Raw genomic sequence first — 17475 nt, 5'->3', positions numbered from 1 at the left:
TGTTCTAAGCAAAATGAGAATATAGTGCAGTAAACATGATTTACGTGATTTAAAGAGACAAAGAAACAGGTTTTTTTTTTAATTATAAAGCACTCTATTTGTGCTGGCACAAACCTATAAGCCCCAATGTCAGTAAGACTTTTTCTGTGCTCAGGGTGAAATTAGACGTTGTTACTTAACTAGCTCGTTTTCCAATTAGCATAACTAAATGAAGCCCAATATCTTCAGGAATGCCTACTTCTCCCACAGTACTCATATGGCCTCCATTACTATAGTATTTGATCATCTCACCTCACCCTGTGAGGTAGGGAATAATTATTATTATACCTATTTCACAACTACTGAGCTGAAGCACAAAGACACTAAGAGTGGGATTCATGAAGGTGATTTTGACACCTAACTGCAACTTTAGATGTCTAAAACCAACATTTAGACACCCCTGGCATTCACAAAGCTACTTCTCAGCTGCTAACTAATCTCTTGGCAGCTAAAGTTCCTTTCTGCTTAAGTTTCCACCATTAAAATTTCCATTGTGCCTACATTTAGGAGGCCAAGAGCAGCCCCAGCCACTGAAGTCATGACACTGTGCAGCTGCTTGGCACCTAACCCCGATGGTGTTCATAAACAAGGTGTCCCCCTTGCCTATTTTTTCTTCAGGGCCAGGGTACCGTAGATGTATTCTGAGCAAACAAACCCCCACAAAAGACAACAAGCAGGAAGTGTTTCCCCTCTCCCCCCTCACTCCCATAACTTTCATGCCCTCACCTGGAATGTGGGAGAACCTAGTTCAATTTTCCCCTTTGCCTGATGTGGAACATGGATTTTATCTTGTCTCTTTCTTTCCCCAGGACTCAGGAGAGTGTCCACCCCATTGGCAAAAAAGTGATAAGGGGAGCTGCTACTTCCCCTTCCTTATTTTTTTCTTGAAAAAAGGCTGATCTGGCTTAGGAGAGGGTTCACATCTGAGAATCCATAGTGGAAATGGATGCCTTCCTTCAGCCTGGACTTAGGCAATTAAATGAGGGGCTAGTTTTGGCAGCTCCCCATTCGACAGCTGGATTTTGTGAATCCCATTCTTAGATGCATAACTCTCTTTGTCCCATGTCTCTCCCAACAATGATCAAATACCCCTTTCCTAATTTATTCACCCGGTAGTTATTGCTGTAGCGGCTGTGGTGCAGACATAGCCTGAGTGGTGCAGCAGCTAAATCACTCCCAAAGTCAAACAGGAAGCTTGCAGTAGAGCAGGGACATGAAGCCACATATGCGAGGCATTAGGCTAGAGCAGGGGTCGGCAACCTCTAGCACGTAGCTCGCCGGGGTAAGCAACCTGGCGGGCCAGGCCAGTTTGTTTACCTGCTGCGTCAGCAGGTTCGGCCAATCACAGCTCCCACTGGCCATGGTTCACCATCCCAGGCCAATGGGGGCAGCGGGAAGCCGTGGCCAGCACATCCCTCAGCACACGCCGCTTCCCATAGCCCCCATTGGCCTGGGACGGCAAACCGCCGCCAGTGGGAGCTGCCATTGACTGAACCTGCCGACGCGACAGGTAACAAACTTACCCTGGCGAGCCGCGTGCCAGAGGTTGCCAACCTCTGAACTAGAGCAATAACTACCGGACCATCCTTCTCAAAATAGTTCTTTTGTCCCATGTCTCTCCCAACAATGATCAAATATTCCTTTCCTCACATGCATTGTTGCCCAGCCTACAGTTTCCAGGTTCCCTTTGGGATATACAAGTTCCATAATTTTCTTGGGCCTGAATCTTTGAACAGGCTGTGGTGGACATGTAACTTCCCTTAAGGGGCTAGCATACCTTGTTAGAAAGCACTACCAAGAATCTAACTACTTTTAATTTTTGAAAGAAGACAGTTCTGATGCTTTGAGAACAGAAGTGAATGAGTTTACCCAATAAAACAGACACATTTCTTTGAAATTGTAAGTAAAATTTTCCCTTGATGTGCGTCTCTTTAAAATCTTCAATAAAATAAGTAAAAGATAAAAATACAATATTTCTCTGTTTTCAAAGCATTCAGCTTCACATTACTAAACATTTAAAGGTGTCATTAATCAGTGTAAACAGATAGTTTGTCAGGTTTTATTTCTTAAACTATCTATACTAAACTTCATTTCATTCAGCAGGAACATGAAAGTTTTAGCAGGGACATTTGACAGTATACTAAACTTTGAAATGTCAGTTCATTGCCGCAGTGCTTTGTATTAACTTTGGTGACTTAACACTCAACAAATGAATGATAGTGACTGCTTTATGTCTAAATCTTTGCTAATAAGTGTGAACATTTAGATGGATCAGAAGACTGCAGTAATTATTTGGTTTGCCTGCACCAAGATTTATATTAATTCCAAGCATGATCCTGTCACATAATACTAGAATTTAATTTCAAGAAGGATTATATATAGATTAGCTGTCCTATTAAGAAAACACAATCCCAAATTTATGTGTGATATATCACAGTGTGAAACCATCTTTCTTTATTAGGATTGCACATGATGTCCTATAAAATGTAGGAATTAGATACATTGTATTTAAATATAATTCAAATATGTCTAAAATTTGTTAAAGGGATTTCTGCTTTCATGGATTACAACAAACTAATAATGTTGGAGCTGGATGTAAATGGTGAGAATAATGTAAGAAGAAGTATAATTTATAATATGTTGATCAAGCAACTGTGATGCATGCCTTAGGTTCATAAATGCTGGATTACTGAAATATCATTTATTATGAACTGGTAAAATGTTGATCCATTGCAATCAGCTAGCACAGAATCTGACAAGATGAATTCTGGAATGGATGGAAATACTGTCTATCTGCCACATTGCTGTTCTTACCAACTATCACTTCACACAAGGATTGAGTCAAAAGGGTTGGTTTTGACCTCTCACACCCTTAACATTTCATCTCATCTTAAGGGATAGGCTTTCTGCCATGGTTTTGGACAGGAAATCTTGAAGACCAATTGTACAAAAAACTGACTGCTCCTCAGGTGCACTGAGACCTCTCAACTCCTGTTGATTTCCTGGAAAGTGAAAGGGCTCATCAACACTGATGAGGGACTCAGCATTTGCAAGATTCAGCCCTCAGGGTAGGATTTTCAGAAGTGGCCAGAGTGGCCCTAACTCTCATTCTATTGACGTCAGTGGGTGTTTTTTATCACTTACTTCTATGAGGGTGGCATTAGACCAGTGCTGAGCACTTTTGGGAAGCTTCGGCAATGGCAAGAAGTGGCCTGGACTAGCCTTGCTGAATATATACCCAGGGTATTGAGGCGGGTTTGTATTTGGCATGGCTAGCTCATGCTGCCAGTCACTGCTGCCCTTGCTACTGTGGCTGCACTACTACTTTTAGTGTGCTAACTCAAGAAGAATTGATGTGTGTATGTGTAAGAACTGGGATTCACACCCCCACCTGTTAGTGTGCATGTGTCTTTACTCCAGCAGTCTCCAGACTTCTATTATATTCTTCACCCTGAATTTAGAATGACTGCAGTGCTAGTCCCTTTTAACACCTGTTTGTCATTTCTGAAAGCCTTCAGCCTGGAAAATCAATCTCATTTTATGTCTTTTATGTGATTTTTCTTTTTTTATCTGTTTCATTTTGTTTTATGGCAAGTGCCTAGAAAACCATTGATGGATAGGAACCTAAATAATAAGATTAGTAGTAGGATAGTAGGAGTATTTATTAAAGTGTATGAAGAAAACAACTGTGATGAACACAAAGATGATGTACAGAAATTTAATGATTTAATACAAACCTATCTCTGCAGTTTTTACTTAAGCAAAACTCCCAATAATTTTGTAATCTATTGTTTATAATGCCTCTTTGCAGTAAAAAAATAGATAAGTGTCCTGCCACAAAGTTTATAATCTTGGTAGGTAATACATAGATGAAGGGTGAGATGCAGGGAATGGGTTGCAACACCAAGAATATGATTTAGGGGTGAAGTTAGTACATCTTAATAATTCTGCAATATTTGTCTGGAGGTTTTGAAATTAATTTGCTGTTGTTTTGATCAAAATGTTGGATTGGGGCAGAGATGAAGCTTCAGTCCTAATCCTGTACATTGAAAGTCAATTGGAGTCTTGCCACTGACTTCCATTGGTACAGGATGTGCATGGAGCAGGAATCAGAAAGTGGTATAGAAGAGGACAGTTAATTGTGAAGCTGGGATGCAGTGAAAGGAGATTGCTACAAGAATTTTACTTAAATAAGGACTGCAGAACTGGACTCTATATTCATTATTTTGGCATAGGCACAATATAAGGAATGAAATGGCAGTACTTGCATAACTTATGGCATAAGTTACAAAGTATTATTTTTAAATACACAGTCTTCTAATTTTCAGAATTATTTTCCTTTCACTTTCCTGGTGTGCAGACCTTAGAGAGGTTTGCGATTTTTGGTATTTGTTTCCAGTCAGCTCTGTGATGCTTCTGTGCAGTATGAAAACGTTGTGTGGTTGTGGTCAAAAGAAAATGAATGTATAATTTCAACACTAGCTTAATCCTCAGATCAAATCTCGAACAGACCACGAACTTTATTTTAAGCCCAAGTTTGGATACGTGCCTCTCCTACTTCTCTTCCTTGGGCACTAACTAACTGTGGTGGGGCAATAGACGGAACCCATATCCCTATCTTGGCACCGGAGCACCAAGCCACCGAGTTCATAAACCGCAAGGGGTACTTTTCAATGGTGCTGCAAGCACTTGTGGATCACAAGGGACGTTTCACCAACATCAACGCGGGCTGGGCGGGAAGGGTTCATGACGCTCGCGTCTTCAGGAACACTACTCTGTTTAAAGGGCTGCAGCAAGGGACTTACTTTCCGGACCAGAAAATAACCGTTGGGGATGTTGAAATGCCCATAGTTATTCTTGGGGACCCAGCCTACCCCTTAATGCCATGGCTTATGAAGCCATACACAGGCAGCCTGGACAGGAGTCAGGAGCTGTTTAACTACAGGCTAAGCAAGTGCAGAATGGTGGTAGAATGTGCATTTGGCCGTTTAAAAGGTCGCTGGAGATCATTATTGACTCGCTCTGACTTCAGCCAAAGAAATCTCCCCATTGTTATTTCTGCTTGCTGTGTGCTCCACAATCTCTGTGAAAGTAAGGGGGAGACCTTTATGGCGGGGTGGGAGGCTGAGGCAAATCGCCTGGCTGCTGATTACGCGCAGCCAGACACCAGGGCGATTAGAAGAGCACACCATGAAGCGCTGTGCATCAGAGAAGCTTTAAAAACCAGTTTCATGGCTGGCCAGGCTACAGTGTGAAATATCTGTTTGTTTCTCCTTCATGAAAACCCGCCCCCTTTATTGACTGATTTTCTGTAAGGAACCCACCCTGCCCCTTCCCCCAGCTTTCTTTCAAACCAAATAAAGTCACTATCATTTAAAAATCATTTATTCTTTATTAATAGATTAGAAAAAGAGGGAGGGAACCCGGGTGGTATTTGGGAGGAGGATTGCTGGGAAGGAAAAAGCCACAAAGAAAAGGTTAAAAAAATGACAGCCTTTTGCTTGGGCTGTCTACTGGGGTGGAATGGGAAGGTGTACGGAGCCTCCCCCCCCGAGTTCTTACACGTCTGGGTGAGGAGGATACGGAACATGGGGAGGGGGGAGGGTGGAACAGGGGCTGTTTTCCAGCAGCCGTTCCTGAACCTCCACCAGACGCCGGAGCAGCCCCAGCGTTGCATCCTTCATCCTCTGGTCTTCCTGCCGCCACCTCTCATCTCGAGCGTCTCTCCTCTCCTCACGTTGGTCCCTCCTCTCCTCACGTTGGTCCCTCCTGTCCTCACGTTCACTGACTTCTTTCGTATACTTTGAAACTGTTTCCTTCCACTCATTCACATGAGCTCTGTCACTGCGGCTGGATTCCATAATTTCCGAAAACATCTCGTCTCGCGTTCTCTTCTTACGACGCCTTATCTGTGATAACCTTCGGGATGGAGGAGGGAGGCTTGAGGAATTTGCAGCTGCTGCAGGGAGGGGAAAAAAGAAAGAATTGTTTTAAAAGCTACATTTTGCAGAACAATGCTTATACTCTTTCACGGTGACCAACACTGTTCACATTACATAGCACATGTGATTTCTGTGCAAGGTCGCATTTTGCCTCTTAATGCTGAGTGCCTGTGGCTTTGCTGCTAGAGATCACAGGTCTGGGCAACAGAATTCGGCTTGCATGCGGCCATGGTAAGCTTCTGCGCCCTCCTTTCCCACATACCAAGCATAGCTTGTAGAGTGCTGCAGAAGCCTGGCCAATCTCAGCCAGTTGGGGGGGGGGAGTGTGGGGGGGCTTGTCTGGGCCCCTTCAGGCAAGTAGAGTGCTGCGGTTTTTCTGTTAACATTCAGCAGCACCAGAAAACAAACTAACCACCCCCCCCTCTCGCCATGAATTCTCTGGGATGATCGCTGTACCCCTCCCCCCCACCGCGTGGCTGGTATCAGGGAAGATCCCTGCAGGCACCAAACTAACCCCCCCCCCTCCGCCGCCCCCCTCCCGCCATGAATTCTCTGGGATGATCACGGTACCCCTCCCCCCACCGCGTGGCTGGTAACAGGGAAGATCCCTGCTAGCCAAACGCGAAAAACTCAGGGCCAATTTCCCATCTGCGCTTGGCTAACTGCAGGGAAGGATTTATTTTCCGCCACAGGCAAACAGCCCAGTAGGAACGGCCACCTCTGTCCCCTTAATTAAGTTCCCGTATTTCAACCAGGTTACCAGGAGTGATATCACTCTCCTGAGGATTACACAACAAGATAAAGAACGGATGTTGCTTGAATGCCAGCAAACACCGGGACCATACGCTGCCAGGCTTTGTCAGGCAATGATACCAGATTACTTGCTGCAAGGTCCTACCATGGAGGAGGGAATAAGGATGCACTGCCCAGAAACCTTCTGGCAAGGCTTTCGGAGTACCTCCAGGAGAGCTTCATGGAGATGTCCCTGGAGGATTTCCGCTCCATCCCCATACACGTTAACAGACTTTTCCAGTAGCTACAGACTTTTCCAGTAGCTGAACTGACCGCGAATGCAAAGTCAGGCAAAGTAATCATTAAAAACCGTTTGCTTTTAAAACAAGTTTTATATTTTAAAAGGTAAACTCACCTGAGGTCCCTTCCATGGGGTCAGAGTCTTGGGTACTGGCTTGGGAGGGTACTTCAGTCAGGGTGATAAAAAGATCCTGGCTGTTGGGGAGAATGGAGTGCTGTGTGCTCTCTGCAAGCTCATCCTCCTCCTCCTCCTCCTCCTCTACCCCATCGGCAGAATCCTCAGGCGTCGCTGATGAGACTATCCCCGACCCAGAATCCACGAACACAGGTGGGGTAGTGGTGGCAGCCCCCCCTAGAATTGCATGCAGCTCGGCGTAGAAGCGGCATGTCCGCGGCTCTGACCCGGAGCGACCGTTTGCCTCCTTTGTTTTTTGATAGGCTTGTCTGAGCTCCTTGACTTTCACGCGGCACTGATCTGAGTCCCTATTGTGGCCTCTCTCCATCATGCCCTTGGAGATTTTTTCAAAAGTTTTTGCATTTCGTCTTTTAGAACGAAGTTCTGCAAGCACTGAATCCTCTCCCCATACAGCGATCAGATCCAGTACCTCCCTCACGGTCCATGCTGGTGCTCTTTTTCGATTATCAGCCTGCATGGTTACCTGTGCTGATGAGCTATCTGTGGTCACCTGTGCTCTCCACGCTGGGCAAACAGGAAATGGAATTCAAATGTTCGCGGGGCTTTTCCTGTCTACCTGGCCAGTGCATCTGAGTTTAGATTGCTGTCCAGAGCGGTCACAATGATGCACTGTGGGATAGCTCCCGGAGGCCAATACCATCGAATTGCGGCCACACTAACCCTAATTCGAATTGCTAAAATCGATTTTGGCACTACTCCGCTCGTCGGGGTGGAGTACAGAAATCGATTTAAAGGGCCCTTTACATCGAAATAAATAGTGTCGTTGTGTGGACGGTTGCAGGGTTAATTCGAATTAAAGCTGGTAAATCCGAATTAAAGTCGTAGTGTAGACCAGGCCTTAGACTTCTGCTGGGGTGAACTGTTTCTAGAGGTAGTTGGAAATTTTTTTCTCCACAGAAAATTTCAGTGAAAATAACTGATCATGTTTTGTCAAAATTTTCAACAGATTTTTGTTGAAAAACGTAAGCCTTCCCTCCCGCATCCAAACTCATTTTGGTTCTAAGCAAAGTTTAAAATATTCAACCCAAACATTTTCATTCGAAAACCACTGAAAACCAAAACCTGAAAATATTTCAGTTTCCAAAAGAAAATAAACACACACATTTTCAAGGACACTTTTGGAAGGGAAAAAACACAGTACACCAAATGTTCTGACACAGTGTCAATGGAAAAAATTGACAATCAATCTCTGCAGCACCTGGGATGAAGGAAGCAGAGGATATAGAAGAAGAGCCAGACTACAGAGGCAGAGCATGACACCGTTACATGCGTACCCTATTACTTGCAATTACAGACTAAAGAGACAGGGAAGACTGGATGAACTTCAGCCCCCAAAGGATTCCATAACTTGTCCACCCACCTCCTTCTTCAGGCCCTGAAAAGCAATAAAGTGAATTCTGAGTGTGCATGCCCAGTCTCTACAGGTAGCTCCTAGCTAGGAGGGCTTTGGAATAAGGGTCCTAACAAAAGGGGTGGCTCTGAAAATAGGCAATTTGTGCAGGGGCTTTAAGGGTTTTCCGAGGAGTATTTGATCAGTTGGCTAGTTCGGGTTGTGTAGTAGTATTGGGTTGCATGCAGTGGAAGGGAAAGCTGGGCTAGGGAGTTTCCCAATTAGAGTATGGGGAGTTATAATTGGTATTTGGTGGTCTATGTGAAATGAGTTCTTGATCCCAGTGATTCTTAGAAAGAGGTTCACATTACCTGCATCTCACGCCAATTGACATTAATTGTATCTTTGCTTGCAATATCAGCGGAGACACCCAGAACTGACTGCAAATAAAAAGTAAATTATTCTTCTTTCCCTTAATGGTGATCCCTGAAGAATAAAGCACACTGGCAGAGTCTTGGGGGGAATCTTGTATTGCCAATGCTCAGGCTGTACCTGTTCTGTTGCGTGAATGCCAGAGCCCTCCAGTATTGTGAAAAATGGCACCTTTTACAAGCATTACAGTCACATTTAACACCATTAAAACACTCATATTTGCTGACTGTCCCTGAAACTTAGGATTGTGACCTTAGGAAAAGTTGTCAAGTGGCTTCAAAGTATGTTTCACTTTGTAAGTGCAAATCACATTGGAATGACATCCATTTAATGTTTAGAACTGAATGTAAATAAAGCACATACATGACAGAATATTCAGGATCACTGATACATGCATGGTGCTATTTTACCAGAGATTCTTTACTCAGTTTGTGACTCTACATAATATACATCTGAATCATTCTGTCATTTTTCATTGCTGCCAGGACAAAAGTGTAGATTTTTTTTTTTTTTTACAAAAAGGCAAAATAAATGAAAACTGTTTAACCTTAATTTCTAGTCTAAAGGATTTTATTTTTAAATCCCCACTCAAAACAGCTCACATTGTGACTGCATACCGATCATGCTTGTGTTGTTCTAGAGAGATGTCTGAATGTGACAAACATGCAGACTTTATTTATGTTTCCCCTCAGCAGAATTGGCCTCAACAATGCATCTTCATCTTCAAACCTAGATTGTTGTGTATTGGTTCCTCAGGAAAAAAAAATCTTCCTTAGAGATAGTGTTGTTTGTTATGCAAACTTGTATCGACAATAAATGAAAAGTCATGTTTCTAATGTTTCTAATGTCTGTTGCTGAAAGTCCATTGTATAGAAAATCTCTTTCCCCTTCCTTAATTAGCATTATTTGATATTTGCATTTAAGAGTTTGGGAAAAATTTAAAATATTTATCTCTTCCTCTAAAAGTCACTTAAAATGAATTGCATTTACAGTTTTGTTTGCTTTTCTGAGGTTTACCACAAAACTCCAAAGGCTCTTAAGCAAAGTAAGCTGTCATGGGATAAGAGGGAAGGTCTGCCCATGAATCAGTAACTGGTTAAAAGATAGGAAACAAAGGGTTGGAATAAGCAGCCAGTTCTCAGAAGGGAGAGAGGTAAATAGTGGTTGCCTAGGGAGCTGTACTGTGACCAGTACTATGTAACATATTCATAAATGATCTGGAAAAGGGGGTAAACAGTGAGGTGGGGAAATGTGCAGATGATACAAAACTTCTCAAGATAGTTAAGTCCAAAGCAGACTCCAAAGAGCTACAAAGGGATCTCACAAAACTGGGTGATTGGACAACAAAATCACAGATGAAATTCAATGTTGATAAATGCACATTGGAAAATATAATCCCAATTATATATATATAGGATGATGGGGTCTAAATTAGCTGTTACCACTCAAGAAAGAGATCTTGGAGTCATTGTGGATAGTTCTCTAAAAACATCCATTCAATGTGCAGCGACAATCAAAAAAAGCAAACATAATGTTGGGAATCATTAAGAAAGGGACAGATATTAAGAAAGAAAATATCATGTTGCCTCTATAAAAATCCATGATACATCCACATCTTGAATACTGCATGCAGATGTGGTCACCAATGTAAACAATTATATATTGAAATTGGAAAAGGTTCAGAAAAGAGCAACAAAAATTATTAGAGGTATGGAACAGCTTCCATCTGAGGATAGATTAATAAGATTGGGAATTTTCAGCTTGGAAAAGAGACGACTAAGGGGAGATATGATAGAGGTCTATAAAATCATGACTGGTGAGGGTAAAGTAAATAAGGAAGTGTTATTTATTCCTTCTCATAACAGAAGAACTAGGGGTCACCAAATGGAATTAATAGACAGTAGTTTTAAAACAAATAAGAGGAAGTATTTCTTCATGCAATGCACAGTCACCCTGTGGAACTCTTTGACAGAGGATGTTGTGAAGGCCAAGTCTATAATGGGGATCTAAAAAGAACTAGATAAATTCATGGAGGATAGTCATCAATGACTGTTAGCCAGGATGGGCAGGGATGGTGTCCCTAACCTCTATTTGACAGAAGTTGGGAATAGGCGACAGGGGTGGATCACTTTATGATTATCTTTTCTGTTCATTCCTTCTTAGGTACCTGGCATTGGCCACGGTAGGAAGAGAGGATACTGGGCTAGATGGACCTTTGGTCTGACCCAGTATGACCATTCTTATGTAACTGTTTCTGGTTACATTATTCCCAGCAATCTCTGGAACAGAATAGCATTCTCAAAGGTTTAGGGTGTTCCACTTTTTTTTCTTTTATATGAAATTTACATTTCTGCCAAAGTAGCAAATGTCTGGGATGTTTTTTTGTTTGTTTGTTTTAGGATTCTTCCTTTTACATTTGTTGAAAACGGAATGTAAGATATACTGATATTTTAATTAATAGTAACCTATGCTGGTAATTTCCTACGTATGGAGGCAAGAATACAACTTGTGGAAAAAAAGGAAAGATGCAACACAAATTGTCTCTAAACTCAAATGGGAAGAATCATACAATCTTTAGTGTCAAGAGGAAATTGCTGCCTTTGCAAAAATATCTTTGACATTCTTTTTAAAAAGTCAGTTACCTCTAAGAGGTACCATTAAATCTTGCCTGTAAAATGTATGGTATTAAACATACTAATGACTATAAGTGGCAATGTTTTTACATGGCCACATAAAAGAGAATTATTATTAGGAATGACCTCTGCATGTAACAGGAGTAAAGGAACTGATGTTCTATATCAGTGTCTTCTGCTGGCTATTTTAGGAGTACCATCTGATCTTACTGCAAATTAGTAATTTTCTGTCTAGTCTAGATATCTGGTCAAAAGTGCAAAGGAATTTAGATTCTTTTGAAATGGAGGAATAAAAGTAGGACAAAATGAGGGGCTTGATCAGAACACAGGAAGACCTATTAAAAATAGTCCAACTTAATAACACAGCATGGTTTTGGTAAGAGTCTAAACAGTAGAGGGAAGTGTTGAAAGCTTTCAGCAATTGGTTGTTCATTATTTTTCAAGGAATAGCTGCACAAAATATTTTTAAAACAATATTTTTGGGGTTCTTTTATTTGCTTTCTGGTTTTTGAAGCTTTAGAATACACTCAAGTCATGTTTTCAATCTTTTCTCTGCAACCAGGAGGGCTAAAATCTTACTTTTTCTTAAATGACAGCTCAGGTTATCACAGAATAGCACAAATTCCAGGATCTGGGCTTTAGGAAAAAATCTAAGAACTAGATTCACAAAAATATTTAAGCACCAAACTTACAGTTTAGGTACATTCAAGAATCAGGCCCAAGTGGTATTCACATAACCCCAGCTCAGCTATATCCACTGGAGCAACCTTGTCCACATGTTTGTTTACCCTATCAACAAATTCTAATAGATTGGTGAGGCATGATTTTCATTTATAAAAGCAATATTGTCTCTTCCCCAACAAATTGTATTCATCTATGTGTCTGATAATTCTGTTCTTTATAATAGTTTCAACCAATGTGCCTGATATTTAGGTTAGGCTTACCAGCATGTAATTGCCAAGATCACCTTTGGAGCATTTCTAAAAAAAATTGTGTCACTTTAGCTATCCTCAAGTCACCTGGTACAGAGGCTGATTTAAATGATAGGTTATATAACACAGTTCTGCAATTTTATGAGAGTTCCTTCAGAACTCGCGGGTGAATACCACTGGATCCTAGTGACTTATTACTGTTTATTTTATCAATTTGTTCCAAAACCTCCTCTACTTACATCTCAGTCTAGGACAGTTCTCAGATTTGTCACCTAAAAAGAATGGCTTAGGTGTGGGAATCTCCCTTACATCCTCTTTACCTCATTTACCTTCTCCAAAATGGCCCTGTCTTTTTGAGTGCTCTTTTAGCACCTCAATTGCCCAGTGGATCTACTGATTGCTTGGTAGTCTTCCTCCTTCTGATGCCTTTTTTTTTGTGCTGTTAGTTTTTGAGTCTTTTGCTAGTTGCTCTTCAAATTCATTTTGGCTTGCCTAATTACACTGGTCTACAATTTTTGAGACGTCGTCTGCTTCAGAGATAAAATGTGTTATTTATTATGTATTTTGATGTGCTGAATTCAAATATGACAATTAAAACAACTGATTGGCTACTGTTTCTAAGATATTTAAGTTTTTACATTTTATGTCTATGTATATTGTGTAGATAGTACAGTTTTAATCATAAATTGTAAACCTAGGTCTTTTCATGTGTTTATGGTTGCTTTACATGATAATATTTCACCTGTCCTGTTGATGTAAGACTTTAAAAATCAGCAAAAGCGTTATATAAATGAAATTTATTATGAAACAAAAGGCAAAAAACAATTATGTACATAGTTTAGTCCTATTCAGTGTCTACTTGGCGCTTCTTGGCTTGTCTCTTGTATTCATTAAATGGAGCATCACTTGTCACTGTCCAGCGATAGTCTGCAAGCATTGATGGGCTCCATTTGCCCTGACAGCGTTTCTCCATTGTTGCAATGTCCTGGTGAAATCGCTCGCCGTGCTCGTCGCTCACTGCTCCGCAGTTCAGTGGAAAAAAACCTAGATGAGAATGCAAAAAATGTATCTTTAGTGACATGTTGCAACCAAGGCTTTTATATGCCTTGAGGAGGTTTTCCACCAACAACCTGTAGTTGTCTGCCTTGTTGTTTCCGAGAAGATTCATATGACTTACAGTAAAGTTACTGGAATTGCATTCAGTCATACCAGATCTGAATTTATCCTTGTAAATGAAGAATAATGGTGATTTGAGATGGAACTGCTGTAGTTCCAGAAAATATATAATGAAATCCCTACATCCCTCTGAAATACAATGGATTTCATTTACTGGTAAACTACAAAAATAAAGGGCCATATTATGACAGATTATACAGAAGATTTGTGTGAGTGTGTGTGCCAGGGTATGTGAGGGAGGGAATTAGAAAGGAGGAAGGACATATGGCGAACTTAATTTCAGCTTTTGGGTGCCCAACTTGAGACATCTCAGGAGTCTCAAGTGTGACAACTAAAATTGTAGGGATATAAAAGAAGGTACTAACAGTGATTCCCCCAAGTGACAGTGACCCCCTCATAATTTGTCCCCCACACTTTAAAATCCAACAGTTTCACCAAGTACAAAAATCTCTTGGGTCTTCTGTTAAAACTTGTAAGTTACTGTCTGTAGAAACCATTGATTATATCTAGCCTGTGAAAGATACTTTATTACTATGTAAAACTTACAAACAAGTTAATTGACTTTGTTCTTGAAGTAATTGATACAATGTAAACAAATGCTATAAGCTGTTAAGTGACTTTCACTTCATTCAACGGCTCCTAGGACAGACCCCCACCCTCTGTGATTAAAGGACCAGGAGTCTCAAATGAATTAGCACACACCCCGAAAGTGGTGGAGACAGTAAATTAAAATATGGTTAAGATATGGAATGTATGTTGATGAATGCTTGATGTACATAAATGGTTAGGGAGGTGCCAGCCTAGAAAGGGAGTATCCATCGGCCGAAGAATGTGTCAAGTAGGACCACCAGACAACCCCCTGAGGGTAAATTGGGATCCACCCCATCACCTGGAAGGATGAGAAACACAAACTTTGGACAGTGTGGAGCCACCAGGAATGTGCCACTTTGGACAGGAATGTGCCATCTGCTGATTGAGTCAGCAACAGCAGGACGAAACCGTTCCCATAGACTAACATAGGAATTAATTCCTATAAGAATGGACTCTAAAGACTGATGACTTTGAGTCTCTGGTTCTGCTGCCAGCCTCCAGGAGCACCAGGTGCACCTGACACAGACTTGGCTCCATTCTCATGACCAAGATACCTGGCCAGTAACTTGGCATGAGCAACTTCTAGGCTGGTAACTATAACACCTATACAGAACTTAAATAAATGATTGTGTAAATGAATCTATATTATATATATATGTGTGTGTGTGCGTGTGTGTGTATGTGTGTATAAGGAATAAAGTAGTAATAGGAATAAGTAGTCAAACAATGTTGTTTACTTTCATCTTTTGCTTTATCATTATATTTACAATAAATGTGGCACCTTTGCCTTATCCCTCTTAATAAGATCCTGCTGGTTTTTATTCTATTGGTAAAACAAAATCAGTAGCCATTTTTCAAAATAATGACCTCTGTGAGTTATCCAGTGGTAAGAGTACAAGAATTGGCAATGAAATCCAGTCATCCCTGCCCTCAGTTCTCTGTTCTAACTACTAGATGTTATTCTCTACTATAGGTATAATGCAGTCAAAATGTCAACTCTTGCCCTCTTCCACCAGTACCATAACAAAGTAGTGCATTTATTATTTATATGGTTATTATTTATGGTTCACAGTGGGTATTTATGCATATCACAGAACCACCACACAATTCTACCTGATCAGCAATAACTGCTCACAAGATGTCCATATCTGGAATAATAAGAATGTTGCTGGATGATAAGAACTGTGGCATACTGGCATAGCTGTATGTAGAATTTTGCTGATGCTATAAATTCCCACAAAGTCTGAGAGAGGAAGAAAAAGAAGTTAAATGTGCCCAACGAGAGCAGCGGTGCATTATTTGTATCCTAGGTCTGAATCTTGGGAATTCCATAAAAAGATATACAGTATTTGAAATCAGAGGAAGGGGGCATGATTTTGCTATTTTATCCAAAGCACTATCTGCATGCAGACAAGTTTCAGAGTAACAGCCGTGTTAGTCTGTATCCGCAAAAAGAAGAACAGGAGTACTTGTGGCACCTTAGAGACTAACAAATTTATTAGAGCATAAGCTTTCGTGGACTACAGCCCACTTCTTCGGATGCATATAGAATGGAACATATAATGAGGAGATATATATACACACATACAGAGAGCATAAACAGGTGGGAGTTGTCTTACCAACTCTGAGAGGCCAATTAATTAAGAGGAAAAAAAAAAAAAAAAAAAAAAAAAAAAAAAACTTTTGAAGTGATAATCAAGCTAGCCGAGTACAGACAGTGTGATAAGAAGTGTGAGAGTACTTACAAGGGGAGTCTGTATCTGTACGAGTTTTTTCATGAGGTTGATGGATTTCCATTCCATACGGCTAAATGCAGTGCCTTGCATAATGACAAGTTTCAGAGTAACAGCCGTGTTAGTCTGTATCCCCTTGTAAGTACTCTCACACTTCTTATCACACTGTCTGTACTCGGCTAGCTTGATTATCACTTCAAAAGTTTTTTTTTTTTTTTTTTTTTTTTTTTCCTCTTAATTAATTGGCCTCTCAGAGTTGGTAAGACAACTCCCACCTGTTTATGCTCTCTGTATGTGTGTATATATATCTCCTCATTATATGTTCCATTCTATATGCATCCGAAGAAGTGGGCTGTAGTCCACGAAAGCTTATGCTCTAATAAATTTGTTAGTCTCTAAGGTGCCACAAGTACTCCTGTTCTTCTATCTGCATGCAATACATTCTCCTTTTCTTAGATAGTCATTGTCACACTGTCTGCCGTGGCTCACAACCATGAGTGCCTATCTCAGGGTAGACTGTCAGGAAACAAGGGCAGATAGCCCAAACTGGTGGTATGTTCTATAATTAGCTTTCACCAAACCAGCAACAAATGTGAATTCCTGGATCAGTATATCAGTATACCAGTCTTACCTTGGAGTCACTGGGCCACCTTCCTGTGTCAGCTTCTGCTGTTAACGTAAGGCTGTGGTGTTTTACTGTTACTAATTTATAACAAGTAGATGAGGCTGAATATTTCTTATGTCCCTGTTCATGCTAAGTTGCTACTATTGTAATAAAGATTATGCAGAAAAATAAGTTATCTAGTAAATGATATTGCTATCTAAGGAATGGAGAATGGACAAAAAAATTCTGTTGTGCATTAAGTTAAGAGAAGTTTTAATCTCAGAATAAAAAAAAGGATGTTCCAGGTGCTTATCATCAAATTCATTTACACTAACAAAAATGACTTATACAAGAAAAGCTAAGAAGAAGTTTATATCATTCAGAGTTTTTCTTAGATGCTTTACACGGGTCTTTTCCTGAATTTGATGAGATAGGAGTAAAAGAAGACCTCTACTATTCATAGGCAGGGCACACATATAAAAATTATGAAATTGCTGTGCATATAGTAGCTTACCTAGCAGATTGTCACAGTGTGGACACTCATTAGGATGTCTGCTTGAAGCTTAGATTCTTGGCATACGGCAACACTAGAATATCCAGGTGACAGAGGCTAGACACAGGTATTTATAATCATGCTAAACTGCTTTTCCAAGAATTGTGAAGTCCGCTGAGCTTTCGTAATATATCTGTACTGATAGCTATTATGGACCTGATTTTCCATACACTAACACTTGCTTACTTTCTATGTCTTTGAACTAATCATTTATGCACGCTTTATATCCTGCATTACCAGAAATTTTGGAAGTGGGCTGAGAGAATGTTGACCAAAGCAGCA

The sequence above is a fragment of the Malaclemys terrapin genome, chromosome 1, assembly GCF_027887155.1.
Source record: "Malaclemys terrapin pileata isolate rMalTer1 chromosome 1, rMalTer1.hap1, whole genome shotgun sequence".
Classification (NCBI taxonomy): domain Eukaryota; kingdom Metazoa; phylum Chordata; order Testudines; family Emydidae; genus Malaclemys; species Malaclemys terrapin.
The sequence above is the reverse complement of the archived record's forward strand: the minus strand, read 5'-3'. Positions refer to the sequence as shown.